Below are 12225 nucleotides of genomic sequence, written 5' to 3' on the forward strand. Positions count from 1 at the left end.
ACCAACGTTGCACATTTGATCCCTGGCCAGGACACATACAAAAATCAACCAATGAATGCTTAAGTAAGTGGAACACCAAATCTGTGTGTGTTTCTTTCTCTCGCTCTCTCTCTCCCCCCCCAACCAAAAAATAAATAAGTAAAAATTATTTTAAAAACAGTAAGTGTTGGTGAGAAGCCTCACATGCCAATTAGATGATACCTGACAACCACCAGTAAAGTTAAAGATGTATGTATTGTACCTCCCAGGATTCCACTCCTAGATATTTTCCAGGGGAAACTCTTCCAACACATACAAAAGAAGCCATATTCAAAGATGTTCATCACTGCAATGTTTATAATAGCACAATTTTGTAAACAATCCAAATGCCCGTCAATGAGGGAATGGACAAATTGTGATATATTTATAAAATAAAATGAATGCCTGAAATATATGAATTTAATACTTGAAATACATGAATTCAATCTATATATACAAATCCCACATAAATATACTAAAAAAAAAAAAAAAAAAGCAGCAAGTGGCAGCCTAAGCATAGTATGAGGCCATTGAAATACACTGGAACTTACACAAAACAACTGTGTACATTGTTGTGGACACGTATAAATGGAATAAAAATATAGAAGCATGGATGGAAAGGAACACGCCATTCAGAACAGAAGTTACCTCCAGGGTCTAGAGTAGCAGAAGATCGAGACGGGGAAATGGAGTGAGTAGACAGACCAAGGAAATTCAACTATAGCTGCAATACTTTATCTTTTAAAGAAAAGAGTTCTGAAGCAAATATGGCAAAATATTAATATTCATTAAATCCAGATGGTAGTCTTTACGATTGTTCGTTATCTTAGTCTCTGAACCATTTCATATGTTTGATCTTTTACATAATCTAACATAAATTTAAGAGGGGGGAGTAATGAAGGAAAAATTAATGATTATAATTTAAGCCTAGGGGCTTTTAGTAGCAGAGGTTAAAGCACTAAAAGCTGGAAATCCATTATTTATAGACTTTAAAAATAAAAGAATCTTTAAAATCTTCACATCTACTAAGACTCTTTCTTCCCTAACTCGACTGGGGGTAGTTAGCTTGTTCTCCCTGAGCTTTAGCCGCTTTTAGCCTTTGGTCTGAACTCAAGAGAATCCAAGAGGATAAAACCTGATGATCCTACATTGCCCAGTAAATGGGAAAACAACCGAACATCTTGATCTATACTTCATGGCCCCAAAACAAAATCAATCAAATAAATTCTAAAGAAGGCTCAGGACAAAACCAATGAGGAAAGCAGGAGAAACAGCAGATACCACCACCTTGTTTCTTTCTCCAGTGTCTTTCATAGAGCCCATAGTTCACTAACCATAATCTATGTTATTCTGTGGGCTTTGTCTAGCTTCCAGGTCCAATTAGCAGGATACCTCTCTGACATTACAAGATATCTTCAACTGTAAAACCTTTCCAAACCATGTATAAAGGAAAATAAACATTACATAGAAGGAAAGTCAGGTCCTATCCTGGTCAAAATGCTTTCAACCTACTAGTTTCTGCCTCAGGTCTCATATTGGACATGGTTCCTAATGGGCATAAGGTCCAAACCCCTACCACCTACTACAGGAAGATCATAAAACCTGAGACCCAGAATTTACTCTGCATTTATCTCAGCACAAGTGTATATGGACTGAAGTAATGTTCCCCCTGGTAATAGCAATGAGCTGTGTTTGCATCTAAAACACTCCAAAAACAGAGTTAGCGTAAGCCTGGAGCAGGCAGGGGAAGGAGAGATGGGAGCAAGGAAGACCAGTATTTTAAAAAATCACCAAAGAGCCCTGGCTGGCGTGGCTCAGTGGATTGAGGGGCTGCCTGCGAACTGAAGTGTTGTCCCTTTGATTCCCAGTCAGGGCACACAACTGGGTTGTGGAACAGGTACCCCGTTAGGGGTGTGCTAGAGGTAACTGATCGATATAGCTCTCACACATCAATGTTTCTCTCCCTCTCTTTCTCCCTCCCTTCCTCTCTTTTTAAAAATAAATAAAATCTTTTTTAAAAGATTTTTAAAAATGAGATGCAACTGAATTTACTTTGTTGGGTAAAGTTATCCTTCATGAAATATGAAATGCCTTGGAGCAGTGATTCTCAATTCTTCCTGCACATCTGCATTATCTAGAGAGCAATTAAAAAAAAACAATACACTGACAACCAAATCCCAGTCTCAGAGAGTCCCATTTAATTGGTCTGGAGTGTGGTGGGACAGGTAGGTTATTCAAAAGTTCTCCATGTGATTCTAGCATAAAGTTGGGGGTGATAATCGCTGGTTTAGTGTTACTGAAGCAGATGAGGCCTCAACAAATTTGACTGCACTGAAATGGGACTTTAGCTCTGTCAGACAGTTTAAGGCTACTAAAATTATGTAAAAAAAAAATCTACATAGAATAATATGCAATATTATTATTAATAATACAGGGACAGAATACAGTAAAGGAACTCTATGTCAGGAGTGGTTCCAAGGAGACTAAGTATTGCACCACCTTTCCTAATAGTTTTCCCTTAGTCTTCCAGGGACTATTGATAAACAGAACAGATTAAACACACATACATTTAACTCTGCTCCCTTCTCAAACCCCATCAAAATGACAGGAAGACAACACTAAAACACAAACCCATTTTAAAAAGCATGAGAAAGGAAATAACAGAGATGGCAGCAACATTTTGGAAAAGGCAAGTGGGTTGAAACCGAAACCTAACTACCTGCAACAAGGAAGTCAACAAGAAGCAAGCTGCATGGTATTGAGAAACCCCAGAACAGGTCAGTAATTGGTGGCACCAAGTACTTCTGAAAGTGAGCCTAAGTGAAGCTAAAAACAGGAGGACAGGTAAAAGCCTGTATGGGAAACAGGTCTCCAGCTCCCGTGCCCACCCAAGTCACCTAGGCAGTCATCCCCTCCCCCGAATCCCAAGCAAGAGAGTTAAATTTTAGCTTCCAAATAGGCCAACCCAGACTTGAGGACTTCAGACACAGTTGAGGGTAGGTATAAGGTGCCATATTGATCTAGGGAGATAGATACGTGAAACTGTCCATCATGAACTGTGGCAAGTCACTGTCCCCCAACCCCACTCACCTTTCCTCACTTGGGTCACAGATCAGCCTGTTGGTACTTGACTTAAATGTAAACAACTATTTGAGGAAAGCCTCAAACATAAAAGATACCAAAACAAACAAAGAGAAAAGAAGAACTCAATTGACAAGCTGATCTAAAAGTTCATAAAGAAGGTCAAGGGACCCAGAATAACCAATACAATCTTGAGAAATAAGAACCAAGTTGGAAGAGTCCCAATTTCCACTTTGAAAAGTTACCAAAGCTACAGAAATCAAGATTGTGTGGTACTGGCAAAAGGATGGACATACAGAACAATGGAATAGCATTGAGAGTCCAGGTACAAACCCATACACTTACGTTCAGTTGACTTGAGACAGGGTGCCAAGACAATTCATGGGAAAAGAAGAGTCTTTTCAACAAGTGGTACTGGGACAACTGTATATCCGTGTGTAAATGAAAGAAGGTGGACTCCTACCTTATACCTTATACAAAAATGAACTCAAAATGTATCAAAGACCTAAATATAACAGCAAAAATTATAAAACGCTTAGAAGAAACCACAGGTGTAAATTCTCAAAACTTTAGATTAGAAATGGTTTCTTAGACATGATATGAAAAGCACAAAGAAAAACTAAATAAGTTTGACTTTATCAACATTTAAAACATCTGTGCTTCAAAGGATACCCATCAAGAAAGGAAAAGAGAACCCAAAGAATGAGAGAAATTTTTAGCAAATCATATATCTGATGAAAGACTTGTATCTAGAATATATAGATAACTCTTACAACTCAGCAATAAATGACAAATAACTCAACTTTAAATAAATGGGCAAAGGATATGAATAGACATTTCTCTAAAGAAAATATGCAAATGACCAATAAGCAAATAAAAAGATGCTCAACATCATTAGTCACTAAAGAAATGTAAATTAAAACCACAATGAGATATACCATAACAGCCAAAACCAAAATATATACAATAACAAGTGTTGGCAAAAATTTGGAGAAACTCCATTTCCCAGCTGGAAATGGAAAATGGTGAGCAGCCTTGGAAAACAGTTTAGCAATTTCTCAAAAAGTTAAACACTGAATTACCATAGAACCCAGCAATTCCATTTTTAAATATATACCCAAAAGAATTGAAAACCTGTATCCACAAGAAAACTTATACATGAATGTTCACAGCAGGATTATTCATAATAGTAGAAACAACCCAAATTTTCATCAACTGATAAATATATAAATAAAACATTGTACATCCACACAACAGAATTTTATCTGGCCATAAAAAGGAATGAAGTACTATTTCATTGCTATATGAAGGATGAACCTTGAAAATATTATGCTAAGTGAAAGAAGCCTGACCCCTTCCCAAAAAAAAAAGCCCAATTATTAAATGGTTTCATTTACATGAAACATCTAAAAAAGGCAAATAGAAGAAAAAAGACTTTTTTAAACAATGGATTCCTTTAAAATGTCCAATATCTGACTATCATACATTCAGGAATAGGAGAGAGAAAAAAATTATAAAAGAAATGTTACAAAAGATTTTTTGAAGGCGGAGACAAATGTATTTGAAAAAAATAAATTAAAAAAGATTTTTTTTGTAAGCTGAAAACCCCCCAGAAATGAAATATACATCTAGGCAAAAAGGACCCAACTGCATGTCCAGAACAATGAATGCTAAAAGAACCACACTAAAGCACAATAGCATGAAATTTCAGAACAAGCTTCCAGTCACATTTACAAAGAACTGGAATCACAATGTCATCAGACTTCTCAACAGCAATACTGAGAGTGAGAAGACAGTAAGATGCTTTCAAGTTTTAGATTAAATTACTGCCAATCCAGAAGTCTATAACCAAGAAAACCATCAATTAAGTATGACAGGAAAACAATATTTTCAAAGTCTCAAAAAAGTTGCTTCCAAAGCTTTCTCAGGAAGCTCCTGAAACATGTGGTCCATGGAAGTCGACTAAAAGATGGAGGATGCTGTGTTTTCACATGGGAAAGGCAAAAGGAATTCCTGGAATAGTGAAGGGAAATCCCAAGGCATTATGGCACAATAGTTTAGAAGGCAACCAGTCCAGATTAGACAGTTTATAGGAAATTGTCATCTCTAGATGAGTGAAAAGAAAATGGAAAAAACAGATTGCATGATGCAACTGACTACACTGAAAGAAGTATTATTTTAGCTCCATGAGAATGCTTGGGGCTGAACTAGTGATAGGTAAACAACAAATTATGAAAATGAAAAAGTCAGAGAATATGTAACTCCAGTAAAAACAAATTGTATAAGAAAGGAAATAAAATCCTAATACACAATGTGGCTCAACTATAATATTTATAATCATAATAACAAACAATTTAATCAAAACTTGTGCTATGGCTGTAATCAGAAGATGGGGGTAGAGGAGTATGTCTATGGAGACTGGCTGCAAAGAGAGCTAAATCCTCATCTTCAATGGTTAAAAGACAACAGGTAAAACTGACAAGCTAAGAAATAACAGTATAAGAACAGAGTAAGTAACTATAACATTAGAAATGCAGAAGCCAGTACCAGAAGAGACCTAAAAGAATTAATGGTCATTGATTCCAGGAGTTAGGATTCAAGAATAAAATGAGGTAAAGCAAGGAACTGCTGTCACCTTATAAGCCTTATATTGCTATTTGACTTTTTAAACTAAGGACATGTATTATTTTGTGCATATATAAAATTTAAATTCAAGAAAGGAAAAGCCTTCTCTTCAAATCAGGTCATAGGATGATGTCCTTAATTTTAATAAGAACATCTCATATATATTCAATTAGTGTACTCGGTTGAATTGTGTCCCCCCCCCAAAAATATGCCTGAGTGCTAACCCCCCTGGAACCTGTGAATGTGACCTTATTTGGTAATAGGGTCTTAGCAGGTGTAATTAAGCTAAAGGTCTTGCACCCTGGATTCAGGGTGGGCCCAGTGTTCTTACAGGAGACACAGGGCAGGAGACCATGTGAAGACTAAGGCAGAGACTGCAGTCATGCAGCCCCAAGCCAAGGAATGCCTATACTCCCTAAAAGAAGCAAAGAGTCTCCCCTAGATCCTAGAGGGGTAATAGCCCTGCTGACACCTTGATTTCAGATTTCTGGCCTCCAGAACTATGAAAGAATAAATTTCAAGTTTGTGTTAATTTGTTACACAGATTAGGAATAGAAAAATTAATACAATTAGCAACAAGGCTTTAGAAAATGTGAATTTCAACTGACATCAGCAGCAGCTGGAAGTCCTCCCCACATGAGCACCCCATCCGTGGGCGCCCAGCTCCCACATCCACCTGAACCCAGTCCTCTCAGTGACTTCCTTAAGAAATAACGCTGCAGCCAGAGGGGTCACAGTCTTGCTGAAACTGTCCATTTCTTAATTGTGATTCCGAGAAACAACAGAATCCTAAACATATCAGTATGTTTTCATTATTTAAAAAAGTATTTTTGAAGCTCTATTTCAAAACAATTTGTTGATGCCACTACTAACATAGCAATTGATTAGCTCCTGAGAATTTGAAAATAATGTATCTATTTTAATGACAAGTGACAGAATAGAGCAAGAAGGGCTACAACAGAATACCAGGCAGCCCTTCTCTGGTCTTTACCACCTTCCTCCTCCTTTTGGCCCCTTTCCTTTTCCAAGTTGCAAGGCCCTTCCTCCCCTGGAGTTTTTCCTTTTCCCTACTGTGACGCAGGCATTGCCACAGGTCCTGCATCAATGGACTCCCAACACACAGGGCAGCTGCCCTCCACCTCAGGGTCAGACTGTGGCGTGACATGAACTACCACCTTCCAGAGGTTTATCAGCTTTGTCCTAAAGTGAACAGAGTGCCCTTGGACAGGGTGGGGAGAAGGTGGAAGAGGGAATGGGGGGATGACTGGTAATGGAACAAAAAAAAGAGTGCCCTTAAGTGCCCTTACACCTTTAATTTTAAATAAGAAACTCAAAAGAAGGAAAAAAGGCCAGCTTTCTTCACCTACAATTTACTGGCTGTTAAAAAGAGAAGAAATTATTAGCTGGGATAGTTAATTCCTGAGTCCTTCTCATTAGCTAAATGGAGATATCAAGGGACCACCAACTGGTGCTGTTTCTACAGACATCCAAAAGACAACAAAGATAGTCCTTTCTGGTTAAAATACTTGAAGCACCTGAGAAAAAGCAGCAAGAACATCTTTTATCATGTTCAGCTGGGAACGTCAGAGGAAGCTGAGTAACGCGTGGCGCCCTGGCCCCAGAAGACGGACAGCAGCTGCTGCCGCCTGCACTAAAGCTTCACTTGACCGCCACAAAACACGGGTGCATTCAAAATGGGACTGGCTGACTTTACTTTTACTTTTATTATCATTAAAATATAATTCACATATCACAAATATACACTTTTAAAGGATATAATTTGGTGGTTTTTAGTATATTCTCAGAGTTTTACACCATCACTGTTATCTAGTTCCAGAACATGTTTATCATCCCCAAAGAAAACCCCGTACCCATCAGAAGTCACTCTTCATTCCCCTCTGCCCCGCAATGCTTAGTAACCACTAATCTGCTTTTTATATCTATGAATCTGCCTACTCTGGACATCTCAAGGAAATAGAATCCTACAATCTGTGGTCTTTGTGCCTGGCTTCTTTCACTTAGCATGTTGTCAAGGTTCATCCATGTTGTAGCATGCACCAGTACTTCATTCCTTTTTACGGCTGAGTAATACTCCCTTGTATGGGTATATCTTTTGTTTACCCATTCAACAACTGATGGACAGCTCAACTTTTGGGTTGTTAGGGTGGGCTGACTCTTGAAGCCAGGGGACTACACTGGCCAAGGGCACCTTCAGCAGGCAAGCAGCCAGCATTCTGACTGCACCCCTTCCAGGCCCCTTTTATCTGCCCTGCTCAGTCCTCAACCACGGTCCATCTTTCAACAAATGCTCATACACACCAGTCTGTGCAAGGCTCTGGAATACTGAGGTGAATGCCAAGGGGCCCCTGCCCTATGGGAGCTCCGATAACTTGTTTTGAGGGACCCCCATTAAATAAATCCTCAAAGAGCTTTTGGTGAGAGAATGCAACCATGCATTAGATAGCCCTTGCAATATCAAAAGCAGCTGATCATTCTTACCTCCCAACTTCAGCAAGAACCTTTCAGACCAGTTAATCTTTTACAAGCAAATAGGCTTAACTGCACAGTAGCCTTTAAGTGATATTGGGAAAGCAAAATTAACTCTCTAAAACTCAATTCCTCATCTGCGAAATGAACCTAATACTACCACTTCCCTTAGAAGTGTATTGTAAGGATTAAATTAGCTCAGGTAAAGCAGAGAGCACATAGTAAGTGCTCTTCAAGTATTAATGACAAGCTAAACTAGTTCTTCTGGATGCTGTAATTCCAGGCTCTGGCATTCCTGAAATTCTTGACCCAGCTTTGAATCAAGAAACCACTGAACACTGACCTCGAGATGAAAGGGCCTGTGTAGCAGATGAGCCAGGGAAGAGCAAAACTACTCACCAGCACTCAAATTTTATGTTTAATTAGCTGGCTGTAGAAACAGACAGAGCTTCTTATTTATAACTATAATTGATCCACCGGCATCCACTTCTTGGAAGATGTGAAAGAGAAGGGTCTGTTCAAAAGCTTCCTCCTTTCCTTCACACTCTCATGCTTTTCCAGTTCTTTCCAACACTTGTGTTTCTTTCTTGGCCTCTTTCCTTCACCCAGTCACCTTCTACTCTCCAAAGGCCCATATTGAAAAACAATCAAATAGAACTCAACTTTGCCAGATGACATCCACACAAAGACCAAGTGCACAGAGACAGACAGACAGACACGGGGACGCACAATGGAATTACAGGCTAACAATAAAACAGACTGGAAAGCAGATCTCACAACAAAACAGGAAGCAAAAAGCATGGATGTCAGAGGAAAAGGGCCTGCCCTAGGTCAGGACTGCCAAATTTTAGTATTTGGTGTTTTCCTAGTAGTAAGTATTAATACTCAACTTAAATCACAATAGGTTTGTTTATAAGCTTGGGGGGAGAGCAGCAGCAGACTATATCCTTCCAAAAAAGATTCAGCCAGTTTTTTTTAAGGGAAACAAGATCTTCCCTTCTTTCTACGTCTCAGAAATTCCAGAGTTTTAAAACTGACCAAAGTGACTCAAAATCACTCAAAAGCAGCTAACTGATTTGATTCCCCAGGGAGTTTATATTCACGTACCCATTACTGCATGTCTTACTGATGGAGGCATCAGATCTGGACTCGGAAGACCATGATTCAAATCCCAGCTTTTCCATGTCTCATTCATGTAAGCCACTTTGCCTCAGTGAGGTTCTGTTTGTTTGAAATCTATAAAACAATGGGATGCCTGACAAATAACATGCACTCCATATATGTTAGGTAAAAACCAGTATTTTAAACATTAAAAATCCATTGCCCATCCAAACTTTCTCTTTCCCATCCTTCTTGAAAGTTTCTAAATTGGTTGCCAATTTAGAAAGCCAGACTAATTCCAGAAATTGGCACTCAAACTGATTTCCGCAGCTCTGCAAAGAAGCATACTTGGAAAGGTGGCATCCTCAGGGGGAAAAGAAACAAAAAAAAGGAAATCTTGTGATTTTCAAAAGGATCTTCAAATGGAAAGTAAAAAGGAGGGAAAACCAAGTTCCCTGATGTATAATACAACACTTTGCAACACTTAAAATACCTACTCATATAGTAGTATACACTAAGATTTTACGTCAAAACTTAACTTCCAATAAGCACTCTTTGGATATATATCCATACTACTCCTTAAATGACTGTGACCTGTCTCTTAACTCTAAATACTGTCCACATGCTAACTGCTTCCACGGTATGCATCTCCATCCCAGGCCTGTCTCCAGACCTCCCTGTATAACTGTCCACGACACTGTCACTTGGATTTCTTGCATTTCACAACCAACATGAACAAAACTGGGCCCTAACCCTGTTCCTACCCTTCCCCATTTCAGTTAATGAAAATTCCATTCTTCCAGTTATTCACACCAAAGACTGTGGAGTCACCCCTGACTCGTTTCCTCCTTGCACCCCACATCCACAAACCCTGTTGGCTGTATTTCAAAACACACTCGGGGCCCAACCTCTCCTGGCCACCTCCATCATTACTGCCTGGTCCATCCTTCACCTCAAACATGGCAATAGCCTCTGAACATGTCTCCCTGCTTCTAGCCTTGTCCCCCTTTATTCTTTCTCCACATGGCAACCAGAGTGAGCCTGTGAAAAAGGCAGGATGGATCATGTCCACTCCACTGCTCAAAACCCTCCAATGGCCCCAACTATATGAGTGGAAACCAACATCCTTACAATGGCCTGCAAGGCTCTCCACCATCTGTCCATCTCTCCCCTTGCCCTCAACACCTCTGACCTCACTCACATTCCCCCTCACTCACATCCCTCACAGCCCCTGGCTGGTCCACAAACTCACCAGGGGTGATCCTCCTTTAGGGCTGTTGAATTTGCTGTTCCCTCTGCCTGGACCACCATGTCCCCGTTTGGTCACATGGCTCCTTCCCTCACCTCCTTCAGATCTTCACCCAACGGGCACCTTCTCAGGCAGGTTTCTGAGGACCCAAACTCAAAACTGCAACCCCAGACACCATTCCACAGCCCGCTTCCCTGCTTTATTACAACATCATAAGCATTTTACTTGGTTATTTTCTTTATTGTGCCTTTCCTCACTAAAATTTAATATCCACAAGGGCAGGGATTCTTGCCTTCCTTGTGTGCCACATTTATTCCCCGTGTTTAGAACAGCACTGTCTGATATAATTTTTAATTATTTTGTATTTACTGACTTTAGAGAGGGCCAAAGGGTCAGTAAGAGAGAGGCATCGACTTGTTGTCCCATTTATTTATGCATTCATCAGCTGATTCTTATATGCCTTGACTGGGGATTGAATCTGCAACCTTGGCATATCAGGACAACGTTCCAACCAGCTGAGCTACCAGCCATGCCCAATACAATTTTTAATTTTCTAGGAAACACATATTAAAAACTAAAAAGACACAGGTGAATTTAATTTCAATTATACTGTGTTTAACTCCCCAAAGTTACCATTTACAGTATATCCTTATGATGTATTAATATTTATTATTATACAAAAACATCAATGAGATTATTTCACTTTTCATACTAAATCTTCAAAATTGGCTGTATACAGTACTTGTACTAATAGCCCACCTCCAGCGCTAGATAGCCTCATGTGGCCAGTGGCCAGCATACCGGACAGCTCAACTCTAGTACAATGCCTGGCATAGAGTAGCCACTTTACAAATATTCATTGAATGAAAGAAGGTTTTCCCAGGAAGAGGCAGCTATGGTAGAGTACAGAGTTTTCTGAACTTTAACTGCATTCTACATTCACAATTTTTGCTGTAATCTATTTACTATTTTTTTATTAAAATGTCATATTTTATACTTTAAAAATACTTTTAAATAAAACTTCATATTGCTTCTGTGAATGAAAAAGTATGGGTCTAAAGATAAGAGGCCTGGTCTTCAGTCCCTGCTAATTCATTTGCTAGCTCTGGACTCTAAAGCGAAGCACTTTACTAAGCCTCAATTTCTTCACCAGTAGAACAGGGACAATACTGGCTTTTACAGGACCGTGGTGAAAATTAAAAGGGATGTTGATATAAACCCTTCGTAAATGGGAAAGTAGTCATTAAGTAAAAGAGACTGAGAAGCCCATGTAAGCCTTTTTCCCAGGCCTATCAGCATCATATGGCAAGTCCTGACAAAAGAACTAGGACTTGGGTTCAAATCCCTTGTCCTCCACTTACAGCTTTGTGACCTTCAGAAATGTGTTTATTCACCAATCTTACCAAGTGCCCATAACATGCCAGACACTAGGCTAGTGACCAAATAAGATATGAATATTGCCCTTGAGGGTTTAACAGTTTAACAGGGAGAGACCAGTAAACAAGAAACAGCAATGAGTTAAAAAATCAAGTCTTCTTAGTTCTGCTTGTTCATTGTGAAATGAGAGTAACACCTGCCCAGCCTAACTCACGGAACTGCTACAAAAATCCATTTTAAATGTTTATCAAATACCCCAAAAACCTCACCTCATAATACATTAGCAA

The 12225-nt window shown here is 39.3% G+C and overlaps 1 protein-coding gene across 3 annotated transcripts in view; it reads right to left on the reverse strand.

Annotated features, from left to right (window-relative positions):
* Window positions 1-12225, reverse strand: part of WWP2 (WW domain containing E3 ubiquitin protein ligase 2) — a 142362-nt gene that overhangs the window by 128653 nt on the left and 1484 nt on the right. The window contains exon 2 of one of the 3 annotated variants that reach the window (XM_054579242.1): window positions 9319-9447. The exons of the other annotated variants lie outside the window; for them this stretch is intronic. The gene's annotated coding sequence lies outside the window, so the exon portion shown is untranslated. The remainder of the gene's footprint in view (window positions 1-9318; window positions 9448-12225) is intronic. 3 annotated transcript variants of the gene reach the window in all.

The sequence above is a fragment of the Pteronotus mesoamericanus genome, unplaced genomic scaffold, assembly GCF_021234165.1.
Source record: "Pteronotus mesoamericanus isolate MK-2021 breed Mesoamerican mustached bat unplaced genomic scaffold, CSHL_Meso_final contig_52, whole genome shotgun sequence".
Lineage (NCBI taxonomy): Eukaryota > Metazoa > Chordata > Mammalia > Chiroptera > Mormoopidae > Pteronotus > Pteronotus mesoamericanus.